Here is a 10184-nt window from a genome sequence, read left to right on the forward strand (position 1 = left end):
CTTTATTGTGGCACCGTTCTGTAAGTGCGAACTGGAAACTTGCCTGTACTCTTCTCGACGTGAACTGCAAAGCCAAGTGTGCTGCAAATACACAAACCTGAGCCAATCCTTCTGGAAAGTTCCGGGCACCCTTATGAGCCGCACCCTGGGTCTTGGGCCCTCTGAAATCCAGGCAGAGTTTGCCGGTCAACTCTACTGCAAGGCAGTTTGAGAATGAAGCCGGGGATGTAAGCTTCCGAGGCTGTCTTTTGACCAGAGATTGCAATATGTGGACGGGGACTCTTATCTGTTGAATCTGGGTACGTGGGAAAGTTTCCCACTGATGTGGGTTCCGAGCAAAGTTATTCTTTTAATTAAAAAAAAGTGACCCAGCCTTAGCAATATCTCATAAACTGTGCGTTTACTCGGGCTGCAAGTTGAATTTCCGCGGCGATTGGCCAACTTGTCTTTTCATGTCCAGGTAGAACATCACAACTAATTCCTTAATAGGACGCTGCATCTGACCAGGTAGATTTTGACTTGCTTTCTCACCAGAAGCGTCCACTTCTCCTGATGCTGCCTGGTTTGCTGTGTTCTTCCAGCCTCCTGCCTGGCTACTTTTATTTTCTGAGCCATAGTCGGTCACCTTCACAATATGGCTACCATTGTCCCACACGCTGGAGGCTTCATCTACCTGACTCCATTCCCCCACCACAGGATGTGGGCATTATTGGTAAGGCCAGCATTTGTCGCTCAGCCTAATTACCCTTGAACTGTGTGGCTTGTTAGACCATTTCACTGGGAGGGCTGAACTGTGGATCTGGAGTCACATATAAGCCACTCTGGGCAAGCTTGGCAGATTTCCCTCCCTGAAGGACAGGAGTGAACCAGATGAGTTTTTACAAGAACCAATGATAACTTCACACATGTCACTAATGAAACTAACTTTCAATTCCAGATTTATGAACTGAATTCAAATCCTACCAGCTGCTGTGATGAGTTTCAAGCCAATGTCCCTAGCCCATTAGCTTGAGCCACTGGATTAGTCATACAGTGACATTGCCATCCATGTATCTATCACACAGGGATGAATTTTGGATATAAGCATCAGTTGCCATTTTAATATAGTTAGCATTATGACTGAGAGCAATTCTGTTTCATCAAGTCCATCCAAACCATTTACAGAAAGCAGACAGGGATCCACTCAATAACGATCAGGTGCACAAATCTAGGAGACCTTTCCATCCTTCACAGGTTAGTGTGACACTTCCGCCATAATTCTGGCTGATATCAGTTAAATAAGCAAAGAGTTTGGATCCAACCTATCAATGTCCTGATCGACAAGACTCATACTGTCTTACCAATTGGAGCCATCAAAGGAGCACATGACTAACACGTGGCAATTCCTTTATGGCTAAAAATTATTGGAGTCTTGTAGATGTCTGGTTGGTCCCAAAACTACATTGCCCTGTGGTGGATTCATAGAATCACAGAATCATACAGAACAGGAGAGGCTCTTCGGGCCATCACGCTTATATCACCAAAGGTTTGGTCCCATCTTTCCACACTAGGCCCACAGCCTTGAATGTTATGACACTTCACGTGTTCATCCAAATATTTTTTAAAGGTTATTGAAAGCAAGACATTTTGCAGACATAAACTAGGTAGGTTACCAATGTGACTGATCATCTTAATTTATAAGGACCCAGAGAGATTACCATACCTGAGATTTCTCGAAATTATTACAGATAATCCTGGTTTTCTTTTGTGCCTTTTATTTGGTATATTAGTAACCAACTATTATCTGTAATAGCATATTATAGTAGCTACGATAACTATTCAACTGTAAACTAATCATATTATGATGTGCACTCACTGACCTACATTGGCTCCCAGTCAAGTAACACCTCAATTTTAAGATTTTAACTTGTGCTTTCAAATCCCTCCATAGCGTCAGTTTTTACAAGCTGTGTGAGCTCGACAAGCCTTTGACTTCGAGGGACTCCTCAATTCTGACATCTTGAACATCCCTGATATTAGAATTGTGAAGTGATTCATTTTGGTAGGAAGAGAGTGAAAATACATAAAAGGTAAAGGATACAATTCTACAGGGCACCCGAGTATCAATATAAGTCAGGTGGCAGGAGGGATTGAAAAAAATGGTTAGTACAATGCCCAACATAAATGTCGAGTAAGAAAAAAATGCAAGTTAAGTTAAACTTGCAAAGAAGACTTGGTTTGATTTTAGCTGGAGGGTTAGGTCCAGTTCTAGGCAGTACACTTTAGGCAAGGTGTGTTGGCATTAGACAGGGTGCAAAAAATATTCAGTATAATGCTTGCAGGAATGAGGAAACTCAGTTACACAGATAGATAATAGAAGTTGGGATTGTTTTCTTTGCAGGAAAAAAAGGTTGAGAGGAAATTCGATAAGAGGTCTTTCAAAGTGTGAAAAGTAAATGCAGAAAATCTGCTGGAAGCGTTAGGAATGAAAGAGCATAGATTTGATACAACTGGTAGAAAAGCAACGACAATATAGTATAAGGAAAAATCTGTTCATGCAATGAGTGATTGAGATCTGGAATGCTTTGCCTTTGAGTGTGGACAGAGGCAGATTAAATCAAGGCATTCAAGAGAGAATTGGATTGTTATCTAAACAGAAAGAATGTGCAAGGATATCTGAAGAAGACAAGGGGTAGCACTGGGTGCAATCATGATGGGCTGAATAGCCTGATTTTGCACTATAACAATTCTGTGATTCTCTAATAGCAAACACACAGGATGCTGGAGAAATTCAGAAAGTCTGACAGCATTTGTAGAGAGAGGAATGGGATTAACACTTCAATTACAGTATGACTCTTCCTCAGAACACTGTAATTCTATCATCACTTCAGCTGCCTAGGCTCCCAGTTCCTTCCCTAAATGTCTTTCCCTCTTACTCTTCATTTAGGATGCCTCCATCTTTGACTGAGATTTTGGCCGCCTGTCTTTATATCTTGTTATGGGCTTGATGACAAGTTATGTTTTGTGATGCACCGATGAGTACCTTATAATCACAACTTATTGAGGATTAAAAAAAAATGACTACTGACTGCTACTACATTTCACCTAATATCTTTGATAAATGTTTTACTTGGCAGATAGAAACTCTAGCTACATTGAATATTTTACAGCATGACTGTAGATTCTTAAGAATGGTGACTAGGTAGCCCCTGAGTCATGGAATAAACTCAATACTTTATAACCTACATATATAATTATATTCTTAACCCTCTTACAGTTTACCGAAGCGCTCTTGTTTCAGGAATCGCACCCTTAGATTGGAAAATTGTAACGTTACTTTATTATTTAACATGGGAAACGGGGAAAACAAGTTACTACAGATTTTACAATTCAATATCGAGAGTGGAGCACTTTATAAAATCAAGGAATGGCATTGCACAGGCGGCCATTTGGTCCATTGTAACTGTGCTGGCTTGTTGTTAGTGCTACTGCTAGTTCAATTAGCTCCAACCTACAGTTCTTTCCCCATAGGGCTGCAACTTATTTCCCTCAATATTCACCTGATACTTTTTTGGAAGTTATCATTTGTTCTGAGGAGCTTTTTGAGAAGCACATTTGAAATCACATCAACTTGCTAGGTGACAAACGTATGCTCATGTTGCCTCTGATTCTTTTGCCAATCAACTTAACGCCATGTATTCTGGTTAATAATGTGTCCACCACTCATCACACTCTCAAAATCATTAATGATTTTGTATATTTCTACAAAACAATTTGTAACTTTCTCTACTTCAAGAATCTCAACTTCATTGTCTCTCATCTCTGCTTTATCCTTAATTCCATTTTAATAAACCTCTTCTATACCTTCTTATGTTTTCCAAAGTGTGGTTCTCAGAATTGAACACAAGCTTCAATTCTATCAAGTATTGCTAGACAGATTTAGAAATATTTCATTTCCTTAATGTCTATTATCACCACTAGGGCATTTTGAATCAACCCATTCAGGTGCTTATGATACACGTAAGGAGCAAACGAAATTTGAAGCCGGGGTTCTCGCTCAAATGTAGGGATATTATCCTCGTGTAAAAAAGCCACATGCTTTCAATGAAACGGCTGTCTTAACCTGTCCTGTCACTTTACAACTCCTCAAATTCCCCTTTAGCAACTCACCATTCTAACTTGGAAATATACCACTGTTCCTTCATTGTCACTGGGCTAAAATCCTGTGGTTCTCTCCCTTAGGGCATTGTGGATCTATCCTTGGGCTGTGGTGGTTCAAGAAGGCAGCTCATCACTTCCTACTCAAGGGCAACCACTTTGAGTGATAAATGCTGGCCCAGCCAGCGACATCTGCATTCATGAGTGAATAACAAAAAACAGTTCTCCCTGTTCCAGGACATCACTTATCGTTGCACATTTTGGTTTGTATTACCTCTTCTCAACCTTCCTACCAAAATATAATATTGCGCAGTTCTGCATGTTAAATCTCATCTAACATATGTTTTCGAATTTCACCTCTTGAAGTGTTGTGCTAATTTACTCATTGCTCACTACATTTCTACATTTCATGTCATAGCATAACATTGAATTTATATTCTTATCTAAGCCTCAATTATTAAAAATGTCAAAAAAACGCATTGTTCTACAAATGACTCCTGAGGAAGATTTTTGTGCAGTTCTCTCCAGTCTGGAAACAACTTTGCAATTGATTTACTAACAAGGTAATCTTATGATACTTTAAAGTACATTTATGGAACACCAACCATATTCATCCTCATCAAACGCCTCCATTACTTTATCAAATTATTCAGTCATCGATGTCTGAACAAATTGTGCCTTTAGCAATCCATGCTGACTTTCATTTGTTGGCATTACTTTTCCAAATACCAATTTTTTTGGTATTTACCAGTGTCCCTGGATGTTGCCTGTAAAATTTCTCTCCATTGCCAAATTACTTTGACTGTCTAATTATTATCATACAGACATTCAGAAAGCATATGCCAGTGCTTATGCAACATATTTTTACCAAAACCAAGAGCACGCAGAATTGGAGATTTCGGTTGGTAGTTTGTTGTAAGGTTTGGGACATAGAGCATGGATGAAGCAAATAGTAAACAGGATTAAGATGTACAGCCTCTTGAGCCTGTCCTGCCACTATTTATTGGCTTTATGACTGAGACATATTTTAACTCTCTCCATCTGCCTTGACTTTACATTCTTTTATATCCTTGGCTAGCAAATGTCTATTGATCTCAGGCTTAGAGTGAAGAGTTGAGCTAGCAATTCCTGCTTTTTGTGTTCGACACTTTTACCACCCTTTGAATGACAGAATGTTTCCTAACTTCTCTTCTGAGTGGCATATCTTGACTTTAAGGTTGTCATCCTTTTCTTTGCTTTAGAGCCCAGCAGAATATATTCTCTCAACAATTCCCTTCAAAATTAAAATCAATATACTTAATCAAATTGATTCTTAACCTTCAATATGAACAAACCTAGTTTATGAAGGCTTTGGAGCTCTGGTGATATTCTGGGGTATATGTTCTGCACACAATCCAAGGCTAATATATATTTTCCAAATTGCAAAGCTCAGAAGTATACACAGCACTCCGGCTGTGGTCTGTTCATGGTTTTGTATACCTGTGGTGAATTGCCTTTTCTTTTTATGTTCATATCCCATCATTATAAAATGAACATTGCATGAGACGTTTTGATGATTTTTTATGTGTAATTATTATATTTTTAGGAGCTGTAGAAGCGCATGTTCACTGTTCCCAGGTTTTCAGCATTAACTGTTAAGTATATCCATTCTCTTTTTGGTCCACTTACCTGTATTGAAATCTATCTGCTACAGTTTCTCCCATTCATTTATCATAGCACTTCATAATAATATGCTTCAATCTACACTATTTACTGTGCCACATTTCTTTGTATCATTGGCAAATATTGATACATGACTTACCAGAGATTTATCTGTGTCTTTAACAAATATAGTGAATAGTTGCGGCCCCAATGGAGATTATTGTAGGACACTAATAGTTGCATACTTCTGATTTGTCTTCTACTGTCAAACCATTTCCTAACTAGCTCAATAACTTGCTTTCAATTTCACCAGTTTCAATTTTAGCTTGGTGCAGTGAGACATGTGATATCCTAGGGAATTGTATTAAGGCTCAACATCTAATCATATTTATTTATTTCAATAATATCAAGTATTAAGAGATCATAAAAAAGTGATTAAGGATGTTAAAGCAATTGCAATTATAGCTGACACCAGTTGAGCAATTGTAGTTTTCTGTGTTAAATTAAAATAAATTTATACCTCAAATTAATATATGTAAAGTTTGCCATTGTATATATCCAGCGAAGAAAGTCAACCAATATCTGACCTTAAATCAAATAAGTCCAATATGTAATAAGGCATATTAAGCAAGGTACATTATTTTTCAGTGCTATAGTTTGAAGGCTTGAAGCTATGGATTTGTAATCTAACTATATTAGAGTATCATCAAAGCAAATGCAAGAACTGAATGAGAAATGCATGAGAAATATTTCAAAATAATGATTCACTGAATTAATATATTCCTGGACATTTGCAGCATTCTGTTGAAGCTTACCTAACAAGATTTGGAAACTTAATTTAAATGAAATGTCTTCATAAAACAGTCAAATCTTTTGTGCAGTTTGAAAGCGAGGTTCCAAATAACTAGACAAAAAATACTTCTTCTTTCTTTACATGCTGCTCCTAAATTTTGGGATGAGCATCAAATAAAGAGCCAAAGTACAATATTTTCTGGGTAGCAAGCTTACAAATAGCCAAAACAATGAATATCTCATCTTTAGTTCTTAAAATATATGTTGAAAATGTCAAATTCAGCTTATTGCCTTCAAGGAGTGAAATAAGCATAGATCTGATAAGTAATTAATTAGTATTACATTTCCTTTCATTTGTTTAAGTCTCACTCGATACAATATCTATCATATCTCACTTCTGGGAGCCATAAAGCTTGGTCACCACATAAAAGGAAGGTTTTGTGAACAGGGCAAGCTATTAATGCTTTTAATTCTCTGTCTCTGCCAATCCTGATACTTCCAAATCTTTCCTTGGTTAAACTTGACAACCGGAAGTCTGACTAATCACTCCCACATGTTTTCCCTGGAGCATCGGAGGCTGAGGGGTGACCTTGTAGAGGTTTATAAAATCATAAGGGGCATGGATAGGATAAATAGACAAAGTCTTTTCCCTGGAGTGGGGGAGTCCAGAACTAGAGGGCATAGGTTTAGGGTGAGAGGGGAAAGATATAGAAGAGACCTAAGGGGCAACTTTTTCACTCAGAGGGTGGTATGTGTATGGAATGAGCTGCCAGAGGAAATGGTAGAGGCGAGTACAATTGCAACATTTAAGAGGCATTTGGATGGGTTTGGAGGGATATGGGCCAGGTGCTGGCAGGTGGGACTAGATTGGGTTGGGATATCTGGTTAGCATGGATGAGTTGGACCGAAGGGTCAATCTGTACATCTCTATGATTCTATGACTCTACTTCTATTCGAATGTGCAGCCATAGTAGGTTGCACTGCAGCCCTTATTAATGAGCAAAGAAACAAAAATCTGCTTTTCAGTCCATTCTGCTTGAAGTAGGAATCCCTGTTGCAATATGAATTTTAAATGTTTTCTCAACCTCTGCTTTCTATATACAGCCTACCAACATTTAATCATCTAATTTTTGATTTAAGTTGATGTTTGGAATTTATGCTCAAAAAGAGTATTTTTGAATAAATGTTCATGAAGACTCATTTTGTTTAGGAAACCTGTCTATCAGATGGTGATGGTGCTTTGTTGATTTCGAGTCAGATGTACAATTTTCTCAACTATTGAACTCTTTTGAATCTTACCCTTCAAACAAATGAACATTAAGTATTCATCAAGGAATTTGAAGATGAATGAACATGCTTTCAGTTAGAAGTGATGGTGTCAGTGAAATAAGATAGAATGTCTGGATACTTGAAAAAAATAATCAAAAGAATGTTGTGTAACTTTTACAATTGTAGTCAAAGAACAACATTTGGTAAAACCTCTATCAACAGAGTAAATTGGCTCCCTAAAAATTTGTATCAACTTATTATGTGAAGACAAATGGCAGACATATTTTCTTGTCTGAACTAAATTTTAGCTGTAACAGTTTCTACGTCTATTGGGACTAATATGATTAAATATTTTAGCAAAGGTTGATGTGCGAATGCGATGATCAAAAATAACTGAAAACTGGAAGTTTCAGATTAAAATGAGAACACTTAAAATAAGACAGGAAGTGCTGTAAACAGCGACCAGATCTGGCAGCATCTGTGTGCAGAGGAACAGAGTATTAGCTTCTTTTGGTGATCTTTCAAATTCAACTCCTGAAGTTCAACAACTACAGATTATAATAATTGGTCTCATTTTCTGAGATAGCATTTTGATGTAACCATTTGCACCTGTTTTTGTTTTTATTTATTGGTTCACATTTTCTTACTTAATCACTTCCAGTTTCTCCCATATTGTCCCTTTCATTTACTCTGGCTCCAAACCTTTCCGAAGAATCTAAACTTGCATACATACTTACATACCTATCTTCTTTCAGTTCTGCTGAAAAGTTGTTAATCTGAAACCTTACATCTGCTTGTGCTCTCCACAGAAGCAATGTGGCACATTTCACATCCCCATCCTTTCCTTGTGGTTCTGCAATTATTTTTGCTCTTCATATTCTTCTCCAATTTGCATTCAAAAGCTATCGTTGAATCTACCTCCTCCACCCCCTCAGTCAGAGAAGTCCAGATCTTGATCACTTACTGTGAAAACAGCGTATTTTCCTTCCATTGCAACATGTTCTTTTGCCAATCATCCTAAATCAGTGGCCCCTGCTGCCCTTTCTCCAGTGGAAACAATCTCCTTTGATCTGATCTCTCGAGATCCCTCACTATTATGAACACCTCAATTAACTTTTCCCTCAACCCTCCAGTCTTTAAGTAGAACAGCATTTTCAACGCATCCCTGTGAGTGGTCTGTCATGCCTGCCATCATCTTCATAAAATATTTCCCCACTCTCTACTTAAAATGTGGTGCATAGAATTTGAATAAAGTCAGATTAAGGTTTTACAACAACTCATTAACAATTCCTTGCTTTTGTACTCTGCACTCCTATTTATATAGCCTAGGCTCCGATATGTCTTATCAATCATTTTCTCAAGTTTCCTTGCCATTTTTAATGACTCATGCATGTATACTACTGGAGGGGTTACACCCAACTGCCTGCCTGTGTTCTGTGGTTACATCTGTGCTCTCATACCCCAAACAAAGGAGCATGCAATATCCACCAGTGCACTTGAGCATGTCTATTACCACGACTGGTATGAGGACTCGAGTGATTAATCTTCCCACAACATAACATTTTTATTTAATGTTGCTGGTTATATTTGAACATTTGATTTTTGTTACTTTCTGAGACTGTCACTGTTTAATTGGGATTAATTGGATTATTTTATTTAATTTGTAATCAAAATAGTATGCACCCTTGAGATAGTCCTTTCCTTGTACCTTTATATTCAGAAATTTTATATTTTCCTTGTGATTTTTACCAAAAATGTGCTTCTAAGATTCATGCCATCTGCAAACTTTGAAATTGTCCTTTCTACACCTAAATTGAATTCACTAGTATATATTAAGAAGAGCAATGATCTTAATACTAATTCCTGCAAAACTACAATTATAGTTTCCACCTGTTGGAAAAGCAACTGTTCATCTTTACTTGTTGCTTCCTGTCACACAGTCAGCCTTATATCAGTTATGGTAATAGGGTATCAAAAATCTTAGTGCAGTAAATCTTTAATCACTGGGTAACAGAGGACGCTGGAGGTACACCAAGGACAAAAGAAGATGGTTATGATTGTTATAAACCGATCAACTCAGCCCTTAATTCAGTTTCTTAATTCAGAGCCACAGGCTCAAATTTCTGTAAATTACATTCTTTCCTTTATGAGATCAGGTATGGAACTGCTTGCTTGTGTTCAGCCCCAATTTAGACATTTATTGCCTATCTCTACCTATTCATGAGAAGATGGAGGTGTGGTGGACAGTGAAGAAGGTTACCTCAGATTACAACGGCATCTTGATCAGATGGGCCAATGGGCTGAGAAGTGGCAGATGCAGTTTAATTTAGATAAATGTGAGGTGC

Source organism: Chiloscyllium punctatum, chromosome 22, assembly GCF_047496795.1.
Source record: "Chiloscyllium punctatum isolate Juve2018m chromosome 22, sChiPun1.3, whole genome shotgun sequence".
Lineage (NCBI taxonomy): Eukaryota > Metazoa > Chordata > Chondrichthyes > Orectolobiformes > Hemiscylliidae > Chiloscyllium > Chiloscyllium punctatum.